We start from the raw sequence: 27,256 nt of genomic DNA on the forward strand, positions 1-27,256 counted from the left end.
ATAGGAAATAAGAAATGGAAAATTATTTGTTGATGTGCTTGATTGAGCCAACATACAGTGTATTCTGGATGGAAACTCTCATTTTGTATGCTGTAATGATGTACAGTGAATGAATGTAAAAAAATAAATTAAAAAAAAAAAAAAAACTCATAGCGGGTGCATGTGCGTGTATGCCCAAGATCCTGAGAGGAGAATAGAAGAAAAGGGACTGAGGCGTGACCATCTCCCCTTTTGGGTGGTTTCTCACTTTCTTTCTCTCTGTCTCTCTGGCAAGTGCACACACCCTATAGCAAAAATCTCTTTCAAAAAGAAAAAGAATTTTGGTGCCAGAGGCTCAAAAAATATGTCAGACATGTTTATGTACATGCCTAGAATCAGAACAGGATAAGGAAATGGAGAAGATGGGATTGTGACATGATCAGTCCCCATTGCGGGGGCCAGGGAGGCTTTCTCCATCTCTCTTTCTATCTCTCTGTCTGTGGACAACACACATGCCCTTTGATAATTAAAACAAAAATCTCACCAGCAGTTGGTGTAATGGCTATGTCGCTGGACTCCCATGTAGTCGACTGTGGTTCGAGTCCTGGAATCGGTGGCTTAAACTCATGCCGGGTGCATATGCGTGCATGCCCAAGATCCCGAGAGGAGAATGGAGGAGAAGGGATTGCGGCATGGCCATCTCCCCTGGGGGATGATTTCTCGCTTTCTGTCTCTGTCTCTCTCTGTCTTTCTGGCAAGCGCACACGCCCTATAGCAAAAATCTCTCAGAAAAAAAAAAAATATCCAAAACCAAAAGTCTCAGTGTGACATGAAAAGAAAGACCCAAACAGAACTTTCACCTTCTCTCTAAATGAGAGCAACTGAATGGAGAATTCCAGTTTGGGGCCAGGTGGTGGCATAATAATTAAAGTGGCTAGATTTCACATGTGACCGTGTGTGGTTTGAGTCCTGGACCTGGTGGCTTGAAAAACAGACTGGGTGCGCGTGTATGAATGTGTGTGTGTGTGTGTGTGTGTGTGTGTGTGCACCTAAAATCTAGAGAGGAAAAGGGAGGAGAAAAGATTGTGGCATGGTCATTTGGTCATTCACTCCTATTGGGAATGATTACTTACTTTCTCTCTCTCTCCTGCAAGTGCAAGCACCCTATAGCAAATAAAAGAAAAGAAAGAAAATAAAAGAGAAAGGAGAAGAAAGAAAGAAAGAAAATAAGAGTTCAGTCTGTAGCCTAAAGGAAGAATAAAGATTCCTCATCACTTCGTTTTCAGTAGAAACCCTTCAGGAGAGTAGCAGGGGGGGTAAAAGCACTCAGCAAACTTCTGATTCTTGTCTTTTCTCAGTGCTTAACATGGATAGTCTGAGGAAACAGGATTTCAGGCTCAGAATACTTTCTCCCCGCTCTAATTTTCTAATCTTTCAAAGCTGAAACCAAATACAAGTTTTCTAGATCCTACTTTCACTCATGTGACCTTCTGGGTCCCTGGAGTGTTTTTCATCCTTGTTTTTTGCGTTATTTCATACTTATCTCCTAAAACTAGATTGGAAATTCAAGGCTGAGGATGCCATGTTTTTTCTCTTCTCCCCATTTTTCTTCTCATATAAGGATGCGAGAGAGTAGGAGGAGAGGCTACTTTATTTTTTTTTTTTTAAACTTTAATTTTTCTAATTCTTCACATGGAAAACCCTCAATAAATAATTACTGGCAAATAAATGCATGGAGTATTTTGTGGTATATTTATCTTGTTCTAATCTTAGGAATAACTGTTACTGTGTAAAGTCTAGCTTGTTACTGGGCCAAACTACTGGGAATTACTAATATTAATGTTTTAGTTACTATTGTTTTGGCTAGATGATAAAGATGTATTGAGCCTAAAAATGTGTTACTAGTGAGAGCTAGTGGCAAACCAGTAGAAATTTGTATTTTCAATAATGTTGAATGGGCCAGCCAGACACCTTAGGAGTTAAGGGAACTACATCTCATGTGGCCAACTGCAGTTTGAATCCCAGCCACAGTGGGCAAGTGCATGTGCCCCAAATTCTGATGAGTTGGAGAAATGAAGAAGAAAGGACCAGGCCCCCACTGGAGGGTGATTTCTCTCTCCTGCTCTCTTTCTTTGGGCATCACATGTACCCTCTGACAAGTAAAAAACAAAACAAACAAACAAACAAAAGTGAAAGAAAAGAAATAGTGCCAAGTGGAGATGCTTCCTGTCACAAATGCAGTAGATCATCAATTTTTTTTGAATAATGATTTCCAGGGATAAGGTTGGTGTTGTTGCTTATGTTCCGAGTCCTTCATGGAACATGCACCCTCTGACAAATCACGTTCCTTTATGGAACATGATTTCCTTAAGAGCTTTCCTAATTCCTCTCTCCTTTGTTTCTATTTCCTATGGTTTCATTTGCAAGATTCTTTCACAATCCTCTCTAACTTCATTTCTTTCCACCCTGGTGAACCCATTTACCTTTTTGCTCTAGCTTCACTTAGCATTCTTTCCTGGCTTACCTCAAAAACACTTACTGAAAAATGCTCACTGAATGAATGAATCAACAGCTGCATTAGTAAGTGCTTCCTGTTGTCTGTGCCATTTGGATTACAGTCGTTCATGTCAACATTTCACTGCGTCCTTCATCCACAAGGATTGTGCCTAAACTTTCTTTGTGAGCTCCACAGTAACAAGCCTAGCAATGAAAAACAGACAGAACTCACCTTGGTAGACTGGTCACAGTATTTTATGAACATCCAGCCTTGGTTCCAGGCATTGTCTGGCTGATTCTCATGGGGAATTGATTGCCCTGATTCTGCTCGTAAGCACAATGATTCTGTATTTGAAATGGGGCTTCTGCCCAGTTAAAGGTATTCATTTTTATATTTAAGATATAAGGACCAGCCTGAGGTGTGGTGATTAAGGTAGCTGGATCCCACCTCCAACTGCGTCATTCGAGTCTCAGACCTAGCAGCTTGAGAAACACGCTAGGCATGTGTGTATTCACGCCCAAAATTCCAAAAGGAGGAAGAAATGAAGAAGGGCCTGTGGAGTGACCACCCTCAGTTTCTCACTTTCTTTCTCTCTCTCTGTCTCTGGGGATTATGCATGCCCTATGGCCAATTAAAAATAAATAAAGATAACTAGGAGCCCTGAAGAACTGGGAAACTATCCACCAGACTAGAATAGTAACATCTGTGAGCCTTCATGAACATGCATTCTACATAAAGCAGGCTTCCTAAGTATTGCAGGTCAGACACACCCTACTCGATATTTTGTTAATTTGTGCTCTGTGAACAAACATGTGATTTGGAAATAGCTATAGGTACATGAATAACAGCTAACAAAGACATATTGTGTTGGGAAAGAACCAGCTTGGCATTAGAACATCTGATACTTGGCTTTGGGCCATTCATACTGTCTCTAGGATTGGGGTGTGGGAGACGATTTCTGCAGTCAGTTCAAGTTTACTGTGTGAACCTAAGTCATCCTTATTTTACCACGAGATTCACGACATGTGGGTTTCTTCTCATCCTTGCAGTGAGGGAGCAGTGCAGTACGTCACATGTTCAAGGTTTGCACTTCAGTGTTGTGTACCATGGGTGTATGTTCCAGGCTTAGCCACTCTCTAACTGTGGGGCCTGAAGTAAATGGCTTCTCCATTCATTTTGTTCATTCATTGTGTTAAACAATTGCACAAATAGTACCTACTTCATAGAGTTGTGGTGAGGATAAAAGTGTTTATTTATATAAATTGAATATACACAGTGCAATAACTGGCACAGAAGAAGCATTCAGTAGATGTTAACCATTATTCTAGCAGATTTGATTCCTTAATCAGGCTTTACTAAAGCTCATACAACCATGAATGAGTATTCCCTGAGTATGTGCCAGTTGCTCTGTGTACAAGAAGGGATTAGAGACCACATGGTGGCCCAGCGATGGTGTGGCACTCTGCAAGACTGACCCATGTGGAGGGTTCTGAGTTTGCATCTGGAGACCTCCTTGAACATGCTGGGTATGTGTACCCATGATGTGGTGCTGGCTAAAGGTAGGGGTGGATCATAGCATGGGAGTGCCCGTCTTTCACCCTCCCTCTTCCTCTCTCTCTTTCTCTATTGTTCATGGAAAAAATAGAACTGAAGGACTTGGTCATTGTTTTGAAATTATGATCTTTCTTCCTCACTCTTAAGCCATATTGGAACATTATTTCCAATATAGTAAATCAGCTATGTGTCTTATCTTCTTTTTGGCTCACCTATCTTGCTTTCACAATCCTTCTATAGTAGTCTCTACAGCTCTTCTCCACCAACACATTCAGGCCCTGTCCCTCTTCTCTGCCTTTCTTTCTTAGCCCTTATGTTATATAGCATGTTAGATCATTTTTGCTTCTTTAGCTTATTTGTCAGTCCCCCCTCTACTATATCATGTGTCATTAGGGCCAGGAACTTTGTTTTGGATTTTACTTGTCTCCTAACAGCTAGGAAAGTGCTTGGTATCTTGTAGGCACTTGATAAATATTTGCTGAGTAAACTAGGCCTGTTATATGTGAATATTGCCTCATGGCGGTCCTCTGCAATGGCCCTTAAACACTCATCCTTTATTGAGAGAAGACCTGGCAGCAGCATGAAGAACATTAACTGAATCTATTTCCATTTCACCTCAGGACTTTTGCACTTGCTGCTCCTGCTACCTGGAATGCTCTCTAGCCAGGTGACACCTGTGTCTCTCCCTCACTCTTGAAAACCTTTTTTTTTTTTTTTTTTTTTTTTGCTATAGGGCGTGTGCGCTCGACAGACAGAGACATAGAGACAGAAAGCGAGAAATCACCCCCCAGGGGGGATGGCTACACTGCAATCCCTTCTTCTCCATTCTCCTTTGGGATCTTGGGCATGCACGCACACGCGCTCAGCGTGAGTTTTAAGCCACCGGGTCTGGAACATGAACCGCAGTCGATTACGTGGGAGTCCAGCGACATAGCCATTATGCTAAGTGCTTGTTCCAAAACCAATCTGTTCTCCTCCATTCTCCTCTTGGGATTTTAGGCATGCACGCACAGACACCCAGTGTGTTTTAAGCTGCCAGGTTTGGGACTTGAACTGCAATTGACTACAGGGGAGTCCAGTGATGTAACCATTATGCCATCTGCTGGTCCTGGTTTCCTTTATAGGCAAAACCTCAAGGCTGCACATATTAGTTTCACTCACATCCCTTGGAGGCTGGAAAATGCAATCTCTAAATTTAACAGTCATGTTTCCAGATACACCTCAGATATTCTATTACTCTGAGACAGGGAAAGTGGGTATGAGGTCTGACAAGCCATCTAGGAGATCCACATGTGTGACTTTTAGTCTCTACTTCTGAGTTGCTTACTTTGGTGGGAGAAAATAAAAATGTAAACAGGTAACTAAATATGTTATTTTTACACTCTTGTACATTTATTCCGTTTTTATTCTCTGACACTTTCATTTTCTTATGCCTCATTGTTTCTTTTTCCTCTGCCTAAACCATGCTTTGATCTCTTTTACCTAAAAAGCAACAACTGCACTTCCTCCCCTTCTTAAAGAAGAAGGAAAGAAAAAAGCGAAGTGTTATTTTCTTTTGACCTTATTGCCTCCCTCTTACTTTGCATTCTAGTTTGTTTTGACCTCTCTATATCTGATGTTATGAACTCTCTTTGAAATTCTTGTTCTTTGCCTTCTTTAGCCTCTACTGTTGCAGAAAACCAGACACCGAGGAATGGAAAGCAGCACTCAGAGAGAATAGGAGAGCTGTTTATTATGTTGGTGGGCATGGAGGAGTTAACACTCTAAATACCCAGCCCCCACTGGGGGTTGAACATGATCTTTTATGGGGGAATTGGGGAAGGGAAGGTCTCAGAATCAGAACCCACCCTAGGCAGCAACATCAAATGGAGGAGACAGAGGAACAAGAAGACTAATCTATTCAAGGTAATAATCTATTCAAAGTACTAATCTATTCAAGGTTTTCAGGTTACCCCATAGCTCCAGGGGCAGTAAGTTTGCTGGAGGGCAGAAACCTTAGACAGTTATCAGCCCTGAGTTATTCATGAGTTCAGGGTTTCTCCATATCTCTACTTCCCTTGCTGGTTTTCACTCCCAGCAATATCCCTCTCAAATGTAAGAATCTCCCTAGACCAAGGTGTTGTTTGGTCCAGGCAGGGCCTCTCTGTCTTTCTACTACTTCTATGTAAACGACTCCTTCATCTCTATGCATAAAACAATTTTGATCATGAGACAAAATCTTTTGCACTTTAAACCTCACATTTTTACTGCCATGCATCATTTCATACCCAGAGACCCAAGCTCTGACTTCATCCACAGTGGCTCTTCTTGTCCATGCAGTTCCCCAGAAAACCTGCTTGCTCTCTGTGCAGGTTTTTCAGATCTTCCTAAAGCATGAGTCTGACTTCTCCCATCACCAATTTTTAATTTTTCTTTTTAAGAGAATTTTGCTATAGGCTGTATGTGCTTGCCAGAGAGACAGAGAAAAACAGAGAGACATAAAATGAGAAATCACTCCCCAGAGGAATGGCCACACTATATCTCTTCTCTGCTATTCTCTCAGTGTCTTGGGCTGCATGTACATGTGTCTGGTGTAAATTTTAAGCTGCTAGTTTGGGACTTGAAACATGGTCAATCATGTAGAAGCCCAGTGCCTTAATCACTACACCACCTGCTGGCCCCTCCAATCACCGATATAACAAGGGCAATGGTTCTATTTTGCTGACAGCATAATGACCCCAAAGTTTTGCCTCTGCATCCCTCCTTGGTCTGGCCCCAAATGCCATTTTAGACTGTCTTTCACTCCCACTGTTCCCCTTCTTACTGTCCCCTTTCTCCTCACCCTTTCCCTGTATTCTTCAGTCACATGCTTTTCTTTATAAGCTTAGTTACTCCTATATTTTAAAATGTATTTCTTTAGGATTCATTTCAAGTCTTAATAATAGCTGCCAATTATTGACCATTTACTATATGCCAGTTACCAGCTGACATGGATTAGTTCATTTTGTTCACACATGACACTCTCAAAGGATTTCTATCACCTACGTTTTGCAGATGAGGAAGACCAAAGACCAGAATAACGTGGACAAGCTTAAGTTTTCACAACGACTTTTGTTCCTGTCCAGGCAATTTAAGTCCAAATCCCAAGTTCTTTTTTTTAAAAAAAATTATTTAACTTTATTAATTATTATTGCTTTCCAGTTTTATCAGACACCCCCCCCACACACACACAGAGAGAAAGAGAGAGAGAGAGACAAAGAGAGAGAGAGAGAAAGTGAGAAAGCAAGCCACCAGGGAAGGACTTGAACCACAGTCAGCCATTGGTAGTCCAGTGTCTTTAATCACCATGCTATCTGCTGGCCCCAAGAACCCAAGTTCTTAGCCACTTTTCTACCTTGGAAATTATTTAGAGGTGATGCCACTCCACTTATCCCTTTTTAGATATAATGATTATCAAATACATATAAGTAATCATGTATTTGGTATTTGCTTTGTCTAAAAACTTATCATAGACTCTGTAAGGGTGAGATGAAGCAAAATCGATTAAGATGGTTTCAACCTTCCATGGTCTTTATCTAAGAATTGCTCTATATGCTTTTTTATTCTGGGTATTTTACATGTTTACATTAATTTGGTCTTCACAACAACCTGTTGACCTAAGACCTACTTCTATCTCCAGCACATAGAAGAGAATACTGTGGTACTCTGACTTAAGTGAATTATTGATGATTACCTAGTTATTCCTGGCAGAGGCAGAATGTACAGTTGGGCTGTGGACCCTGATATATGACTTTAACCTTCCTGTAAAAAGTTTGATAAGTCTATTGACCTTTATTTTTCCCTTAAAATTCTGGCTGATGATTAGATTTCTTAATATTTTGTTATAAATTGCCTTTGTATTATATATATTCTGATTTACTCCATGGTTAAAACTCTAGAGAAGAAGGGCCAGGGGTCAGGAGGTTGTGCGGTGGTTTAGGCACTAGACTCCCACATGAACAACTGTGGTTTGAGTTACTGACCTGGCCACTTGCTTTCTCACTTTCTCTCTCTCTCTGGTGACCGCACAGGCCCTGTAACAAGTGCCATTGTGGTTAAGGAATCTAGATCCCACATGACTGAATCTACGTTTTAGGCCCCAGATCCGGAAGCTTATAAAACATGCTGATCATGCTTTCCCATGATGCGATCATTCTGGACCGCATCGGGTCTGCTTGTTGGTCTCTGTGATCTGAAAGTTGACAACTTCTTTGCGTCTGGGAGGCTGCTCCGGGCGATGCTGCAATCGTCACCATGCCACAAAACGAATATATTGAATTACATCATAAATGCTATGGATACCGTTTGGATTACCATGAGAAAAAGAGAAGGAAAGTCAGGAGGCTCATGAACGTTCAAAGAAGGCAAAAAAGATGACTGGTCTGAAGGCTAAGCTCTATCATAAACAGCGCCATGTTGAGAAAATACAAATGAAAAAGACTATCAAGATGCATGAAAAGAGGAACACCAAGCAGAAGAATGATGAAAAGACTCCACAAGGAGCAGTACCTGCCTATCTGTTGGACAGAGAAGGACAGTCCTGAGCTAAAGTACTTTCCAATATGATTAAACAAAAACGGAAAGAGAAAGTGGGAAAATGGGAAGTCCCTCTACCCAAAGTTCAAGCCCAGGGAGAAACAGAAGTGTTAAAAGTTATTCGAACAGGAAAGAGAAAGAAGAAGGCATGGAAGAGGATGGTTACAAAAGTCTGCTTTGTTGGAGATGGTTTTACTAGAAAACCACCTAAATATGAAAGATTCATTAGGCCAATGGGCTTACGTTTCAAGAAGGCCCATGTAACACATCCTGAACTGAAAGCCACCTTTTGCCTACCAATACTCAGTGTAAAGAAGACTCCCTCATCCCCACTACATACAACTTTGGGTGTTATCACCAAAGGTACTGTCATTGAGGTGAACGTGAGAGAGCTGGGCCTTGTAATACAAGGAGGCAAGGTTATTTGGGGGAAATATGCCCAAGTCACCAACAATCCTGAAAATGATGGATGTATAAATGCTGTTTTACTGGTTTGATAGCAGTTGCATACAAATAACTCCTTATAATTTTGAAGATAATACATCATCTGGAAAACCATCATGACTGATGTTTCTGAATATAGCCAGTCTTACATGTCAGCAGTCATCAAAAGATTATTTATTAAATTGTACAAAAACATTAAAGTGGCCTGGTTTTACCAAAAACAAACAAACAAACAAACAAACAAACAACCCAAAAACATGCTGGTCATGTGTGCATGCGTGCCCAAAATCCCAAAAAAGAGAGTGGAGAAGGGATTACAGTATGGCCATCTCCCTTTAGAAGGTGCTTTCTCACAGCCCCTCTCTCTGTCCCTTTGTCTTTCTTCGGGTTAGTGCACATGCCTTGTAGGAAAACTAAAAACTGAAACACCAATATCTGGTGTAGATGCCATAATTAAAACACCAAAAAACTCTAAAGAAAGGATTAACTTTTGGCTCCTTGGAATTGCCCCAGGTCATAGTTGGGTCACTGAACAGATATTTGAAAAAGGTCCATCTTTATCTAATCTGTGGGTTATGATGGCTGAGGTCATAATACCTATATCCCATTTTGAGCTCTCTGCTCCCCAGGGGAGAAAGTCAAGTTTTGGTCTCTGGAAGCTGTTTCCTTGGGGTGAATGATTATTGGTTTGGAATGAAGGAATGACCATGCCTTGGGTAGAATACCTGAGGTCTGCTCCAGGGTGATCAGACTTTGTATTTTTGGGGGGAGTTTAGGAGTTGCAGGACACAGCTGCAAGATTATTGTGTCAGCTTAACTCAGAAACTGATCTCATTTGGGAGGGCTTTGAGTTTCATTAAGGCTGTCAGAAATCTTCCATACTTTCTGTCAGGCCTACTTCTTAGTATTAATGTACAAATCAACTAATACAAATGAGGCTGTCATGGCGGATTTGCTGAAGAAGACCACGGGTCTTGTGGGCTGGGCTGTGTCCGACAGTCCACATGAGCCCCTGAGAATATTGTATGCAAAGATTCTTGAAATTCTTCAGCAAATGCCTAAAAATATGGCATATAGAAAATATAGAGCCGATAACAAATGACAGGCTGGGTAAAAGTGGAATCAGATGTCAAAAAATTAGAAGACCAACTTCAGGGTGGTCAAATAGAAGAGGTGAGTCTTCAGGCAGAAAATAAACTAAGTTTGGCGAGGAAAATGATTAAATGGAAACCAGGGGAGCCGTTAGTGGAAGACCCTCCTGCTCACCAGCAGAAATGGCCGATATAATCCTCCTTAAATGACTTTGGTGGGTTGGTGAGAAATTGATGTCACTAGATGTCCTATCATAGTAAACATGTTTCCATATTCTTGGCATCTTATAGTCAAGAAAATTTATATAGAACATATTTAAGAAATTTGTTAAACAATTTTATCATGGAAATAGAGTCTTGAGACTAAGTTTCTAATTATTAAAGTATTCAGTCTAATTATTTCAGAGAGAATATTTCTTTAAACAGGGAGGTTGTGAGATTTCAAAGTTAATTAGAAAAATACCTATAGATACTCATTGTAGATGCCATAAGTAAAATGTGAACTATCTTTAGTAATAGCTTCAATATGTTATTTAATTTTTTAATTATATCCCTCCAAAAGAGAAAAGGCCCTTAATTATTACATTTAAACAAATTCATACATCAGGGTTGGAAGTAAAGCCATAAAGTCATAAGTAAAGTCATAGAGATGAGAAGATGGTAAAAATCGGTGGTGATAAAACTTTAAATTGTGACTAACCTCCTTGGCTGTGATCTTACATATGGAAGTTGAAATTTAAATATATAATTACATATTGATTGCCAAATACATTATAAATGTCACTTAATTTTATTCCGTATCTGAATTATTTATTCTATTTACTCATTTTCATATTGTCTTCATACAAAGATAGTTGGAAAAGCTTTTCCTCTATTTTTCTCCTTTAAGGAAGTTAGCTTGATTACCCTTAGCCTTTGTTTTCTTGATCAACCCAACTATTAATACATCAGAATAAAGGTAGAATATTTTTAAAAGAAGAAATAGTAAGAATTCTTCATTATGAAAGAATTCCTTCTAAGAAGTTTATCTGGTATGTGGTTAGACTTTTGGTCAAAGCATGTTAGCCTATGGGTAAAACTTCAAAGTGGAATCATTATGCAGTTTTTTACTAAATTTCTAATATGGGTGCAGCTGGTATCAAACAGAAGAGTAATGCTGTTCATTAAGAAGTTGGCAAGCTTATGGCTGAAGGAAAATAAAATTCTCATGTGTCCTCACCTTTTCTGTTTAGTTTTCCATCATTTAAAAATACCTGATTAGGGACCAACAGTTAGCATAATGGCTATGTCGCTGGACTCCCACATAGTCGACTGCAGTTTGAGTCTCAGACCCGGTGGCTTAAACTCAAGCCGGGCGCATGTGCGTACGTGCCCAAGATCCTGAGAGGAGAATGGAGGAGAAGGGATTGCGGTGTGACCATCCCCCCTAGGGGGTGATTTCCCGCTTTCTGTCTCTATGTCTCTCTCTGTCTGTCTGGTGAACGCACGCGCCCTATAGCGAAAAAAACCTCTCCAAAAAAAGAAAAAAAAACATTTTTTGTTACTTCCTATGTACTAGACACTGTTGTACGCTGGGGAAACTTTAAGGGAAAAGATAGAAGCAAAACTGTGCTTATTTTTTAGGATGGTAAAAAAATTAAAAAAATAAAATTATAGTTGCCTTTGACATCTGAATGTCTCTGTATCCCTCAAGAATTGAATAGAACTGGAATAAACAGGTTGAAATGACAGGAATGCATACTTTAGCTATTGGAAGAAGTAACTGTCCAACAATGAAATATTCTCAATGTACTTAGTCCCCATCACTAGGGATTATAGGCCACTTAATAGGTGAGTTATATGAGGGAAAATGCTCTTCTAGTTGCAAAAGCACCTTGGGTGTTTGATTGGGCTGGGTGCCATTTAAGATAGCTTCAAACTTGAGATTTCATGGTTCTATACCATTTGATAGCATATGCAAGGGCTAAGAAAGTCGAAATACTACTAAATCTAACCAAAGAAGTTAAAGACCTCCACAAGGAAAACTACAAGAAGCTAAAAGAAGGAAATTGAAAATGACACAAAAAAGTGGAAGGACATCCCATCTTCCTGGATTGGAAGAATTAGTATAATCAAAATGGCAATTCTACCCAAATTAATCTACATATTTAATGCAATCTCAATCAAAGTACCAGACACATTCTTCATAGATCTAGAAAAGACAATCATAAAATTTGTCTGGAATCATAAAAGACCCCGTATTGCCAAAATAATTCTGCACAAGAAGAGTGGAGTGGGTGGCATCTCATTCCCTGACCCAAAAATATACTACAAAGTCGTGGTAATCAAAACAGCATGGTGGGACCAGCAGTTAGCATAATGACTATGTCACTGAACTCCCATGTAGTTGACCACAGTTCGAGTCCTGGACCTGGCTGCTTAAACTTATGCCGGGTACGTGTGTGTGTGTGCCCAAGATCCCAAGAGGAGAATGGAGGAGAAGGGATTGTGGCATGGCCATCCCCCCTGGGGGGGTGATTTCTTGTTTTCTGTCTCTGTCTTTCTCTCTCTTTCCAGTGAGTGCATGTGCCCTATATCAAAAATCTTTCCAAAAAAACAAAACAAAAACAAAAACAAAAACCCCAAAACAGCATGGTACTGGCACAGAAACAGACATGTAGACCAATGGAACAAAATAGAGTCCCCAGAAATAAATTCTCAAACATACAGTCAACTGATTTTTGATAGGGCGTACCAGTCAATCCAGTGGGAAACGGAAAACCTCTTCAGCAAATGGTGCTGGAAAAACTGAATTTCCACTTGTAGAAAGATTAATCTGAACCCCTATCTCTCACCTTTGACAAAAGTCAAGTCAAGGTGGATCAAAGATCTAAACCTAAGACCTCAAACTGTAAAACCATGCCTGGAAAACACTGGGGAAACTGGGAGACATTGGAGTAGGCAAAGACCTCTTAAATAAGACCCCCAAAGCATACTCGATAATTTCCAAAATGGACTAGTGGGATTACATCAGACTAAGAAGTTTCTGCATGGCAAAAACACAGTAATTAGTGTGAATCACAGCCCTCAGAATGGGAAAATATTTTTGTAAACTATGCATCAGATAAGGTACTGATAACCAGAATACACAAGGAACTCAAGCAGCTGTTCTGAAAAAAGATGACTGACCCTGCTAAAAGATGGGAGAATAAGTTGGGAAAAAAACACTAAGGATGACTTATGAATAGCCAAAAGGCACATGAAAGAGTGCTCAGCATTCCTCAGTGTAAGGAAAATGCATATCAAAACAATAGTGAGATACACCTAACCCTAGTCAGAATGACTAAGACTAAAAAAATAACAATAAGTGATAAGTACTGGCAGGGATATAATTAAAGAGGAACTCTCTTACACTGCTGGTGGGAATGTAAATTGGCCCAGCCACTGTAGAGAACAATCATTCCTCAAAAATTTACAAATAGAACTACCATATGATCCAGCAGTCCCAATCCTTGGTATCTACCCAAAGGACAGAAGAATTCTTCATCAGAAAAGTGCTTGCACATCGATGTTTATTGCAGCACTATTCACAATTGCTAAGATATGGAACCAACCCAAATGCCCATGAACAGATGAGATGAATGGATTGAAAAACAGTGGCACATATACTCTATGGAATACTATTCAGCCATAAAAAAACCCAAAACCCTGGCTTTTGACAGAAAGTGGAAGAATATGGAAGATTTACTGCTGAGTGAAACAAGCCAGGCTATGAAGGAGAGACATTATATGTCCCCACTTAATATATACCGAGTGTCCACACTCTATGACTAAAACTGATTGACTAAAGGATATAGAAACACAGTAAATGGATGTGAATACCAGATAATGTGTGTGTGAAAGAGTAGAGTCTGAGGAAGGACCTTTAGAAGAATAATAGAGAGGCAAAGCATTAATGGGACAAAGAAATGTGGTATTATCTGTTGAAGATAATTTTATAGTTTTATCAACTGGACTAGGGAGAAAGGTTCACATGTTGAAATATTCTCTTTGTAAACTAAATAACGTGATTGAATGTATAAAAGAAAATGAAATAAAAATATTAAAAAAAGAAAGTCAAAATACAGTATTAATGAAAAAAGCAATTGTAATCTTTTTAAATAAAACTTACAAAGATAGCTTTACATTTTATTTTTTCTTAAGCAGTTTTTGCCTTAGGGTGCATATGCTTGCTGGAGAGAGAGAAAGAGACAGAGACAGTAAGAGTGAAAGTGAGAAATTACCACCCAGAGAGGATTGCCATGCCACAATCTTTTCTCCTTCATTCTTTTCACAGGATCTTGGGCACACACACACACATGCACACACACACACACACCCAGCATGATACTCAGGCGACTGGGTTTGGGACTTAACCTGCGCTTAGCCATGTGGGAGTCCAGTTATGTAACCACTGTGCCTTGCTGGACAGAAGCCTGGTTCCTCTCTGGGACCTGCTGTGTCAATCACTAACAATACTCAAGAGGTGGAAAAGAGCAATGCATCTGTATGAGGAGCAGCCCCACCACCCCCTTCAATATGGCAGGCCCACGTACTGACTCTGGTGGAAACTAAGTCAATGAAGATGACGTCGGTCAGCCTTATGACTGGTTAAGGGAGCTGGATCTCACAAGGCTGACCAGGGGGTTTGAATCCCTGCCCTGCTGGCTTGAAAAACGTTTGTCATGAGTGAGTGAGTTCCCCAAATCCAGCATTTGGAGAAATGGAGGAGAAGGGCTGGCAGCATGACCACGCTCCATTTGAGATTACTGTCTGTGTCTCCCTTTCTGTCTCTCTATATCTTTGGTAAGCACACGTGCCCTCTGGCTAAATACATACATATATATATATGAGTAAATGCAGTTCTGTGACCTTTGGAAGAACATCTAAAGCAATGTGTCTAGTTTTAGATGATTCGGGACAAGTCAGAGCTTCTAGTGGAACAGGACCCTCCTGTCCTAGAAAACCTTCTGAACCTCTAAGGCCAACTCTCCTCCAGGACTTGAGATTCTAGTCTGCCTATTCAAAAGTTAGCTCTTCTACTTTTCTGTGATTTGAACTATTCTCCTACTGTGGCCCAGGCAGACCAAAGTCCCACCACTCATACTGGTCAGCGACTTGCATTATTGTCTCATTTGAGGCACGTTATTGTTTCCTGCTGCTATTTGCCTGCACGTTTTTCATGAGCTCCTGGCTTCCCAAGGTCCTGAATATTGTGTTTTGGTTTCACTTCATTGCATAGGGCTTGCCATGGAAATTGTTTCTAGAAAAACAAAATGTTCCCTGGTGTGTGTATGTGTATGTATGTGTGTTTTTCCCTTCCTTTAGGGTGAAGCCTCAAGTAATGCCACATTTCACCGAACGAAGTGAGCAATGAGGAGATTAGAAAGATAACCTGACTGAGAGACAGGAGAGAGCTTGAGAGCAGGACTCCAGCATCAGAATGCCTGTGGATTTGCTTCCTACTACACAGCATTTGCTATGCGACCTCTCGAGAGTTAACTAATCTCTCTGCGCCATGGTTTTCTCATCTAGAAAAGGGGAATAATAAGATTACTTTAGGGTTAGTATTACAATAAAGTAGTATATGCTGATATTGCATATTTAAGCATTATTATCATCTTAATTTGCTAAAGGGTGCATGTGCTCTCTGGAAAGACAGAGAGAGAAGGAAAAAGAAATTCTCCCCCTTTCCCCCAGGGGGGATGATCATGCAGCAATGCCTTTTCCTCCATTAGCCTCTTGGGATTTGGGGCATGCATGCATGCACCTGTGCCCCATGTGTTTCTTTCTTTCTTCTTAGAAGTTTTTTTTTTTTTTTTAATGTAGCATGCATGCATTCAGCAGAGAGACAGAGAGACAGAGAGACAGAAAGTGAAAAATCACCCTTTGGGAGGAATGGCCACCCTGCAATTCCTTCTCCTCCAGTCTCCTCTCGGAATCTGGGCCATGAACACACACGTGCCCAGTGTGAGTTTTAAGCTGCCAGGTCAGGGACTCAAACTGTGGTTGATTACGTGGGAATCCAGCTACATAACTATTACACCATCTGCTGGTCCTGCCCCATGTGATTTTCAAGCTATGAAATGGGGACTCAAATGCAGAGTCTGCCATGTGAGATCCAGCATCTTAACTACTATGCCACCTGCTGGCTCAGGTGGTGCTATGACATTTTTTTAAAGAGTTATTTTATTTAACTTTATTTATTTTTTAATTTGACCATAGAGGAATAGAGTGAGAGAGCAAGAGAGAGAGAGTGAGAGAGAGAGAGAGAGAGAGAGAGAGAGAGAGAGAGAAAATGAGAAAGTAGGCTACCAGGTCCGGAACTCGAACCGCTGTTGGTCATGTGGGAGTCCGGCACCCTTAACCACAAAGCTACCCGCTGGCCCAGTGCTAGGACTTTTAATTGAGCCGAGGCTGACTTAAGTGAGCTGATCCCTCATCCTTGCATTTTCTTGCGCCTATTCTGTGTGTCTTCTGTGGGTTTGAGGCCGACACCAGCCACAGACACATGGCAGCTGCTACTGGTCCGCAGAGGCTGAGAGTCGAAAGGTCCTCAGTGTTAATGACATCCCTGCAGAGAGGGAACATCTCTGGGTAAATCTGGAATCATTTCATCTCAGACTCTTGAGATTCCTCATCAGAAAAATGGGGATGATAATGCCTGCCACATAGGTCCATGACAGTCAAGTGCAGCACACCTAGAATGATGTAGTATTACTTGAAATTCTTCTCTTATTCCCTGATGGCAGTCATGCAGTAGTTGAGAACTCTTGTCCACAGTTTTCTTTCACGGATGCTCAGGGTGAGGGTACTGTTTGCAGCCAGGCCTATCCAGTATCTATCCAGGGCCTCTCCAGGTAGATAGTAGGCTCTGACTTCCAACCTTGGTTCCTCCCTCTGACATAAAATAGCATGTGGAGGCTCAGCAAAGCCACATTTAACTTGGGTCTGGAGTTATCTGCTTGTTCTTTTTGGGCAAGGCAGAGGAGCCCCTTATTGACCTGGTAGAATGAAAATTTCCCTCCTGCCCTCAGAGAATGAGTGGTGCCAAAGGAAATGGAGCAACAAACCTAACTACAAAGACCTTGTCAGAGTTTTCCTCCAAATACTCTCCTTGCCCCTCCCTCCCCACTCCCCCTGCATTCTCATTGTGCAGGTGAGACTTTCTTTCTTTCTTTTTTTTTTTTTTTCCTTTAACAACCACCTGGGAATGCTGCCTGCAGGGACAAGGGGCTGAGGGTGCTATAAAAGCCCAGAGGAGCTTTCTGTGGACACACTCCAGGCCTGGCTGCCTGCTCAGCCTGCTCAGCTCCCAGCTTCCTTCCTCCCTGTGGCCCACCATGCTCAGGACAGCCGTGGTCTGCTCTGCCTTGTGTGCCCTGGCCCTGGCCTATCCCACACATCTCCCAAGTAAGTCAACTATAGTGCTCTCTTGGAGAGCAGGGCTGTCGTGTGTGTTCAGGGGGAGAGACAGACAAACTAACAAAGAGATAAAGAGAAAACTGCAAGAAAGTCGTACAGTGAATTTGGGTGAACAACTGTCAACTTGGTCTTAAAGTGGGGATGGGCAGCTGAGTCTGAGGCCTTGGGTGGTTGAGTGACTAAGCTAAGCTTTGCATTCAATATTTGCCAAGAGCTCATGACGGTAATAGTCTGGGCCAGATATGATTAGGGTAGGTGATTATAGAAGTACTAAGATTTTTCTGGGGCTCCTATTCTCTTAGGTACTAAAGAAGTGTCAATCTATTTAATTCAGGTTCAGGTTTTTTGGCCAATATCTGCCCCTTCAGTGGAGCACAGTGAATTTTCCAGAATGCTTTATTAGCTTGCTCAGTCACAGCTATGAAAATCAGTGAGTCTGGAAGGAAACTTGTGAGTCACAGTGAAGAAGGAGAAAAGTAGCTGTCTTGGAGTTTTTACCCAAAAGCTTTCTTTTCTAGTTCTTCAGAATTCAGGCTAATTTCTCAGAACAAAACTGTTCACTAATTGGCATTAACATGGTTACTTCCTTTGTTCCCTCCTCTCAGCTCTTCTGTATTTGTTTGTTTTTATAATTTTTCTTTTTAAAATTTGCTATAGGGTACACGGTGCTGAGAGAGAGAAAGAGAGAGAGAGAGAGAGAGAGAGAGAGAGAGAACGAATGTCTTCTAGGGAGGATGGCCATGAAAGAATTCCTTCTCCTCCATTCTTATCTTGGGACTTTGGGCAGGCAGGCACAAGCTCCCAGTGTGGTTTTCAAGCCACTCAATCCAGTACTCGAACTGCACTGTTGGCCAGGTGGGATCCAGCCACCTTCACCTCCATGTCATCTACTGGTCCTCCCTGAGCTTGTTTTAGGTAGCTCCCAATTTCTGAGATGCTGCTTTGTGTTTCTTGACTGCAATACGACTATATGATATGGCGAGTCAGAGCACTGATGACTGTGGCCTCCCAGGGGCTCCCATAACCTGCCTCAGTGACCCACATAGCTGCATTCATGATGGCCGAAGGAGCCCCTGTTGCATGCTTAGCCAACACACTCCGTTAGGATGCCCATGTGGTTTGCGAGCCCCATAATGTCTGGTTGTGTGTTAGAGCTATGGCACAGGCTGGGGATGTGTACTAGATGTAGCCCATTAAATAAAAAGTGGAAGGAGTAGCCTACTTCTCAGTCGATTTCCCTTCTTGCTGATACTCCTTAGAAACAGCTGTTTTTCTTGCTCCTTCAACCCTCTTGCTTTTTGTATTTAGCTTTCAGGAGCCTGGAAGGATTACATAGGGAGAGTCTTGGCATTTTCCTGTTCTCCGGCCTGACCAGTGCACATTGAGAGGCAGGATACTGCATGTACTTTCTTAAACTGCTGCCCTGAGTGGACGTGGGACAGGGGGCATGGGGCACATTCCTGGGAGCAGTTATTCCACTGGACTTTCCAGCCCGAGAGAGACTTTGACAAGACCACATTTGATTCAGTATATCATTTTATGTCCCATGGTTTTCCTCTGAATAAGGTCTAGCTGGGAATGAGAAGGGTGTGGAGATGGTACAGATATTCTCACTAGCAGGCACTTGAGCTGCGCTTTTCTTTTGACTCCTCTAGGAACGACCAGTGATGAAGGATTAACTGTTGGCTTTGGTGTAACTGTCAGTCCCAAGGGGCCAATTGACCTAGGCCCCTCTATTCACCCAGAGGAGTCCACTGAGTTAGACCAGTCCATTGACCTCTACTCTACCGACCTAGACCTGACCTCAGTCCAGGAGGTGCCCATAGGCCTGTACCAGGAGAACACAGAGGTTTTCGGTAACTGAGGGCCTGGCTTCAAGGGAGGTCTGGGAAGGCCTTGGTGGGCTCCAGTCATTTGCCTGCTTTCATGTACTTGATTGCCTTCATTAGGTAGTGACCACACCCACATTCCATTTTATTTTCCCAGACACCTTCACCTCCATGTCATCTACTGGTCCTCCCTGAGCTTGTTTTAGGTAGCTCCCAATTTCTGAGATGCTGCTTTGTGTTTCTTGACTGCAATACGACTATATGATATGGCGAGTCAGAGCACTGATGACTGTGGCCTCCCAGGGGCTCCCATAACCTGCCTCAGTGACCCACATAGCTGCATTCATGATGGCCGAAGGAGCCCCTGTTGCATGCTTAGCCAACACACTCCGTTAGGATGCCCATGTGGTTTGCGAGCCCCATAATGTCTGGTTGTGTGTTAGAGCTATGGCACAGGCTGGGGATGTGTACTAGATGTAGCCCATTAAATAAAAAGTGGAAGGAGTAGCCTACTTCTCAGTCGATTTCCCTTCTTGCTGATACTCCTTAGAAACAGCTGTTTTTCTTGCTCCTTCAACCCTCTTGCTTTTTGTATTTAGCTTTCAGGAGCCTGGAAGGATTACATAGGGAGAGTCTTGGCATTTTCCTGTTCTCCGGCCTGACCAGTGCACATTGAGAGGCAGGATACTGCATGTACTTTCTTAAACTGCTGCCCTGAGTGGACGTGGGACAGGGGGCATGGGGCACATTCCTGGGAGCAGTTATTCCACTGGACTTTCCAGCCCGAGAGAGACTTTGACAAGACCACATTTGATTCAGTATATCATTTTATGTCCCATGGTTTTCCTCTGAATAAGGTCTAGCTGGGAATGAGAAGGGTGTGGAGATGGTACAGATATTCTCACTAGCAGGCACTTGAGCTGCGCTTTTCTTTTGACTCCTCTAGGAACGACCAGTGATGAAGGATTAACTGTTGGCTTTGGTGTAACTGTCAGTCCCAAGGGGCCAATTGACCTAGGCCCCTCTATTCACCCAGAGGAGTCCACTGAGTTAGACCAGTCCATTGACCTCTACTCTACCGACCTAGACCTGACCTCAGTCCAGGAGGTGCCCATAGGCCTGTACCAGGAGAACACAGAGGTTTTCGGTAACTGAGGGCCTGGCTTCAAGGGAGGTCTGGGAAGGCCTTGGTGGGCTCCAGTCATTTGCCTGCTTTCATGTACTTGATTGCCTTCATTAGGTAGTGACCACACCCACATTCCATTTTATTTTCCCAGAATTCCCCAGTGACCTGGAGTCAGTCACCTTCAGCATTGTGGAAGAAGCCTTTGAGGATTAGGTAAGGATTCTAGTCTTTGACATGCAGAAATGTCTCCCACTTCTCTTTCCTTACTTACATCTCACTGGTTAGGGATGTCCTATGAAAATATGTACATTGAAGATACTTTTTTTTTTTTTCTTGTAATTTTAGCTATGTGGTGCCTGTGTTAACTGAAGACAGAGAGAGAAAATGAGAAAATACCCCCTGGGTAGATGGCGCATTGCATTCCCTTCTCCTCTCAGGATTTGGGTACACACACGGACACGCAAACATACACAAACAACTGGCTTTTTCAAACCACCATGTTTGGGACTTAAACCACCCAGTGGGCCATGTAGATCCAGCTGCCTTAAATACCACACCACCTGCTTCTGTTTTTATTAATAGGTCCAGTTACCATGGAGGTTTTAAATTACTGAATTAAGAAATTTATTTCCTTTATCTAACATATACCAATTCTGAATAAATCTTGATTGGAATCATAGAGAAGGCCAAAGACCTTTGCTTTTTTTTTCTCAGTTCTTGGAGTTTGAGGCATTTTTTTTTCTTTGAAGACTTTAGAGAACAGACTCAAACAGTGGGACTCTGGTCTCCCAACCCCTTTTCATGTCCTTCTCACATAGGCATCGTGTTTTCTTAGGTGAACTCGTTCTTGGGGAGAAGAGTGAACATGGGACTAAGCATGGAGGACATGTTTGGTTCACATTAGCATGTGGAGATATGTTTGGTTCATGTGTGACTCTTAGGATCTTTTGAGTGTGAGTGGAGACCAAATCTTAACCAAATCCTTCTCTGGTAATACATTGCTTTCCACTTCTACTGGTGGCTTTTCAGCCCTGATTTTCAGTGTGCCTTGGACATAGGAGAAGGAAGTCTTTGGTGTCCCAGACTCAGTGAAATCTCACCTTTGCTAACATTTGTTGAGGCTGCTGAAAGACTGCCAGACACATGGAGAGTGATACTTCCTGAAAGTGAATAAAAACCATTTCTTACTTTGCAGTCTAACCTGGCTCCTCCACAAAAGGAGATGATGCATCTCACTGTATGTTTGTTTATTTTCTCTTATTCATGATTTCTTACTAGGGGTTTAATGCCATTTTTAACACTGGATTTAATCCACTGGAAAAGGATTCTACAATTTATACAGCCCAGATGCTGAAATTAGCCATGAAATCTTGGCAGGACATTAAAGAAAAGTTCTTTCCTCCATGAGGTTTATATTCTAAGCCCAGTTGACGGGATTCTCAGTAACTGAAAAGGCACATAATAAGCAAGGCTTCTCTCTTGAGCTTCCAAAATTCCTTGCTCCCAATCTTTCTATGTGGATTCTACTAGGTTGTTGGGAAAGTCATGATGTATTTTCCTATATATTTTTTTAATGCAAGAAGGATCATGACATTCCCAGTGACCCAATAGTTCAGTCCATGGAATCTTATTCAACCAAGAACCTGAAGGAAAGCTGTCAGATTTTCTGGTGAATAGAACACATAATGCAGTTAAAATTCCAGAGCCTTTTATTGAAGCCCTTGAGATGGTTTCTTGGTGCAGTAGATGGATTCCTGGAGAAGGTGTGAATATCTCATTTACAGAACAAGGGATGAGAGAGGATAAGGAATGACACCTTAAGAAATTATGTTACCTACCCAACGTCTCAGTGGAAAAGAAGAAAGGATGGGGCTGATTGTGTTTGTCCTGATATTTGTTTTTTCATTTTCTTTTTTTGTACTTAGAAAACAAAGCACATTTTCCATGAGCTGTGACTATCACTCTGCTATCTGCCACTTTCTGAGAAGATTCTGAGCTTCTGAACAAGCCCCGTCTACACAGCTGAGATCTCAAAATTGAAAAACTAGTGAAACACAGGATGGACACAGCTGAGGGGAAATGGCAAGATCCTAGGCTGGGCAGTGCAAATTGTGTAAGGATGGGAGAGGGGCTAGTCTTAGGTGTGTCTTATTTACTACAGACTGAATAAATGTTGATTTGAATTGAATTTTGAGGGACTTTTTATATATCTATATATAATGGAGAAACAGATTGCTTAGTTGTCTTGTATTAATTTATATTAATATTCATAACAGGGACAGCCCTATATACTAGTGGTTAAGCAAGCTGCCCTGGCAGCTTAACAACAACATGCTGGACACATATGAATGCATGGGTCAAATCCTGACAGAATGGAGAAATGGGGAAGAAATTGCTTAGTGTATAAGCCCCATTGAGGAAAGCTTTCTCCTTCTCTCTCTCTCTCTCTCTCACTGGCAACCAAATGTACCCTCTTACAATTAAAAAAGAAAAAAGGAGAGAAATATCTATGATTTATTTTTCTGGTATCTTAGAAACATATCCATTCTTTCTTTCTTTTTCTTTTCCAGAAGATGCATGTACTCACCAGAGAGAGGCAAAGAGGTAGAGGAGAAAGCAATCTCTGGTGGAGCATGGTCATGCCACAATCCTGTCTGCATTTCTCCATCCTGTCAGGATTTTGAGCATGAATGTACACATACCTGCTATGTTTTTCAAGCCACCAAGTCTGAGATTTGAACTCTGCACTTGGCTATGTGGGATCCAGCTCTCTTAATCACCAGTCCACAGGGCTGGCCTAGTCAGGAATCTTTATTGACATGTGACACAGCATAGTAGGAAATTAACTTATGAGAACTTTCTTATTGTTATTATAACATACCACCATAAACTAGTGGCTTAACACATCTGGGCTTATTATCTTATGTTAGGTTAGATGTCTGTCTTGAATCTCTCTTTAGAAAATCTGTGTATTAGAACTAACGGAACTTCTGGAGGCTCTAGGGAAGAATCCCATTTCCTTGGCCACATTCCTGAGCTCTGTTGCTCTACAAAGCTAGCTAGCAATAGCCTGTGGTATCACATGACAGCGCATCATCCTAGTGCTGACTCTTCTACCTTCCTCTTCCACATTGAAGGACCACGTAATCACATTGAGTCCATCTTGGTGATACAGGAAAATTTTCTATTTTAAGTTCAGTGATTAACTGCCTTAATTCCCTTTTGCCACATGATTTAATATGTCTTATTCTGGGGATGAAAGGGCATGGCTCTCTGGGAGTCTATTATTTTTCACACCACAGACAGAATAGATTTAAACATTTTTTTTTTTGCTATGGGGCATATGCACTTGCCAGGAAGAGATGAGAGAGAGATAAAGAGAAAGAGAGGGAGAGAGATAGAGAGAGAGAGAGAGAGAGAGAGATTGTTGCTGGGACTCACACGATAGAGTAAGTTTTTCTGATTGGGGGACTATGGATTAGAAATTAACATAAAAATAAGCACTCAAAGACATACAAGTATAGAAAAGTGAGGACTGGGTGATCCCTACTTCTCTGATGGAGAAAACCATGACCTTGAATCAGCCTCAGGTTTATTATTTCATAGGGCAGAAAACGGGGGAAGAGGAAATGGAATGCAAAGCCAATTGTTTTCAGATGATAATCGGCTGATATTGGTTCTAATCTCAGCCCCAGTGGCTTAAAAAACACACCTAGAGCGTGTGCATACAGACACAGAATCCCAACAGGATGAGAAACAGAGGAGCTTTTGCACTGTGACACAACTTATTGGGGGATATTTTCTTCCTCTCTGTCTCTGTTTCTCTCTATCTTTCTCTGGAAAGTGAGTGCAGTTTTGGGCAATAAAAAATAGTGGTTGGTTTTGCATATATTTGTATTTTGAATTACATGCAATAGGGTAGATGACAAACTGAAATGGTGGAAATGTACATTGAAATTGTCTGTATTTTTAAATTTTTTAATTTTTATTTTTTATTATCATCATAATCTTCTTTATATTACATTAGATTACATATAACTTTACAGTGTATTACATTGCTTTTTCAAAAGGGAATGCCATGCATGTCAGTCAGTACAGAGACATTAATCTCCCCACTTCAACATTCAATATCTTTTCTATGTTTTCCCCAATCATTATTTTTATTATTCTAATTATTTTTTAAAACAGTCAATCGCTATTTCTCATTTTGCTTGTAAAAATACTTTGCCCATTATGAAATACTTCTCAGACCAATCCAGTTGAGAATACTATACATGTCATCATCAACAGGTAATAAGCCCTATCTGTTTCTCACTAACGTCCTGTCTCTCTATTGTTCACTTGCTATCTTTCTCTATCTTCTTCTCTTCACTTCCCCCATTCCACACTGTCCTATTCTCATTAAGTACCTTCACTGCTTTTATGTCCTCCAATTTTTTGCTCTCTATCATAGAGTGCGGATAGTTGGTATATATTGAGTGGATACATACAATATTTTTCTTTTATAATCTAGATTACTTCACTCAGCAATAGATCCTCCATATCTGACCATTTTCTATCAAATTCCAGGGTCTTGTTATTTTTTATGGCTGAGTAGTATTCCATAGAGTATATATACCACACTTTTCCAATCCATTCATTGGTTTGTGGACATTTAGGTTGAAATTGCCTGTATTTTTAAGTAGGGTCCAATGTTATTCTGTTTCTCAAGTTCCTCATATTTATTATATTTTTATTATTTCTTTTAAGTACTAGGGTATCAGAAAGAAATCTGAAAATAATTAAAAACATTGCTTTTGTGTTATAGAGCCCAGAGCAAAGGAGGAACAATGGGAATTCCTTCATCTGGCAGGATGTATGTAAAGGAGAAGGCAGTCTTGTGGGAAGCATCCATGAGAAGGGGCCCTGAACTTTCTTACGTTGTGTTTAGGACCCTCCCATCCCTTCACAAAACCCAGACAGAGAGATGGCAGTCAAAAATTGCATAATGGTTATTTTATTGGGATTTTGAAGATAAAGTTATGTCCACATGGTTCCAATGTCATGGCTTTCTGAAGGACATTCTCTTCTAAATCACTTTCTGAAACAAACAAGCAAGGAAGTTAATAGGGAAAACCGTGTGAATGGAATTTTCTAATCTCATTCCGGTATTCATGAAGTGAGGTAGCTGAGAGCCCATTTTCTTTTTCTTGTCTCTGGTGCCCTTTCTTCTCAATTTATTTTTGTTTACTCTTGTGCACCTAGCAGGTAATGAGCTGCTTTGAGTTGCTGCTTACAGGATGAGTGAAAAGATTCACTCTCACAGTGTTTATGTTTAGTTAGCTATCATAGCTGTCAACATGTTCAAGGGTGTATTAATTTTTTTTTTAATTGTTGGAGAATTTTTTTTTTTTTTTTTGCCATAGGGCGCGTGCACTCGCCAGAAAGACAGAGAGAGACAGAGACAGAAAGCGAGATATCACCTCCCTGGAGGGGATGGCCACGCCGCAATCCCTTCTTCTCCATTCTCCTTTTGGGATCTTGGGCACGCACGCACATGCGCCTGGCATGAGTTTAAGCCACTGGTTCCAGGACTCGAACCATGGTTGACTACATGGGAGTTCAGCGACATAGCCATTATGCTAACTGCTAGTCCCAGCATATTAATGTTTTCTTTTTTTTAAGATTGTCGCTGCAAAATATTATTTCATAGTGAAAAACTGAAACCAGTTTAAACAATCCAGTGATAGTGTGTTGGCTAAACAAGTCAAAGTGTAGCAGCACAATAGAATAGATGACCATTGCACATAGCCAAAACAAACAAAAAAACAAAACACACACACACACACACACACACACACACACACACACACAAAAGTCAACCCCCAAATAAAATCCTATAATAAACAAACAATGATGACCATGGAAAAACTATAGAAAGATATTGATATGAAATTAAAAAAAAAACTATGTTATCTGAAGAGAGCACACACAGAGATGCATATATCGATTGATATCATTTGTAGGAAATAAGATTGTATATATTCCTGCATGAGGAGGAATAGTTTTTTGTTGTTGTTTTTTAGAGGTTTTTGCCATAGGGTGTGTGCACTCACCAGAAAGACAGAGAGAGACAGAAAGACATAAAGCGAGAAATCACCCTGGGAGGATGGCTATGCCACAATCCCTTCTCCTCCATTCTCCTCTCAGGATCTTGGACATGCACACACAGGTGTCCGGTGTGAGTTTAAGCCACCGGGTTCAGGACTCGAATCCCAGACGAATACATGGGAGTCCAGCATCATAGCCATTATGCCATCTGCTGGACCCAAGGGGGAGTGTTTTTAAAAGTTCATGGAAATCGTGTATTTTTGAGAAAATTACATGGATTTCAAATTTCTTTGAACCAAAGTAAACTTGTACTCTCACTGCATTTTCCACAAACTTTTCCAAAGTACTAATGTCCACAAAGGTATTGCCAAAACGATCAGAAGAGTTCACAGTGGTGGCTTTTAGGGAGGGAAATGGGGAGTCAGGATGACATACATCTGTAAGACTCATTTTCATACCTTTTTGTTCAGTTAGACTGTTTTTTTTTAAACTTGGGTAAGTATTAATTTAAAAGTAATTATTTAAAACACTGGACAGCATTTGCTAGCACTAAGTAAAATGCAATCCAGCAGATAGAGTGGACTTGAGAGAAAGCCTGGTATGAGGCAAGACAGAGAAGTATTAATTTAAAAGTAATTATTTAAAACAC

The 27,256-nt window shown here is 41.1% G+C and overlaps 1 long non-coding RNA gene and 2 pseudogenes across 1 annotated transcript; all 3 read left to right on the forward strand.

The window, feature by feature from the left end:
- Positions 1-8,302: 8,302 nt before the first annotated feature.
- LOC106733428 (ribosome biogenesis protein NSA2 homolog pseudogene) lies at positions 8,303-9,081 on the forward strand (annotated as a pseudogene).
- Positions 9,082-9,971: 890 nt separating this feature from the next.
- LOC102495159 (NADH dehydrogenase [ubiquinone] 1 alpha subcomplex subunit 5 pseudogene) lies at positions 9,972-10,315 on the forward strand (annotated as a pseudogene).
- Positions 10,316-20,343: 10,028 nt separating this feature from the next.
- Positions 20,344-22,705, forward strand: LOC102495575 (uncharacterized). The gene is made up of 3 exons (XR_336898.1): positions 20,344-20,538; positions 20,669-20,730; positions 22,443-22,705. It is a non-coding gene; the product is annotated as an uncharacterized LOC102495575 (long non-coding RNA).
- Positions 22,706-27,256: the final 4,551 nt, after the last annotated feature.

Source organism: Tupaia chinensis, unplaced genomic scaffold, assembly GCF_000334495.1.
Source record: "Tupaia chinensis unplaced genomic scaffold, TupChi_1.0 Scaffold143728_1, whole genome shotgun sequence".
Classification (NCBI taxonomy): Eukaryota; Metazoa; Chordata; class Mammalia; order Scandentia; family Tupaiidae; genus Tupaia; species Tupaia belangeri.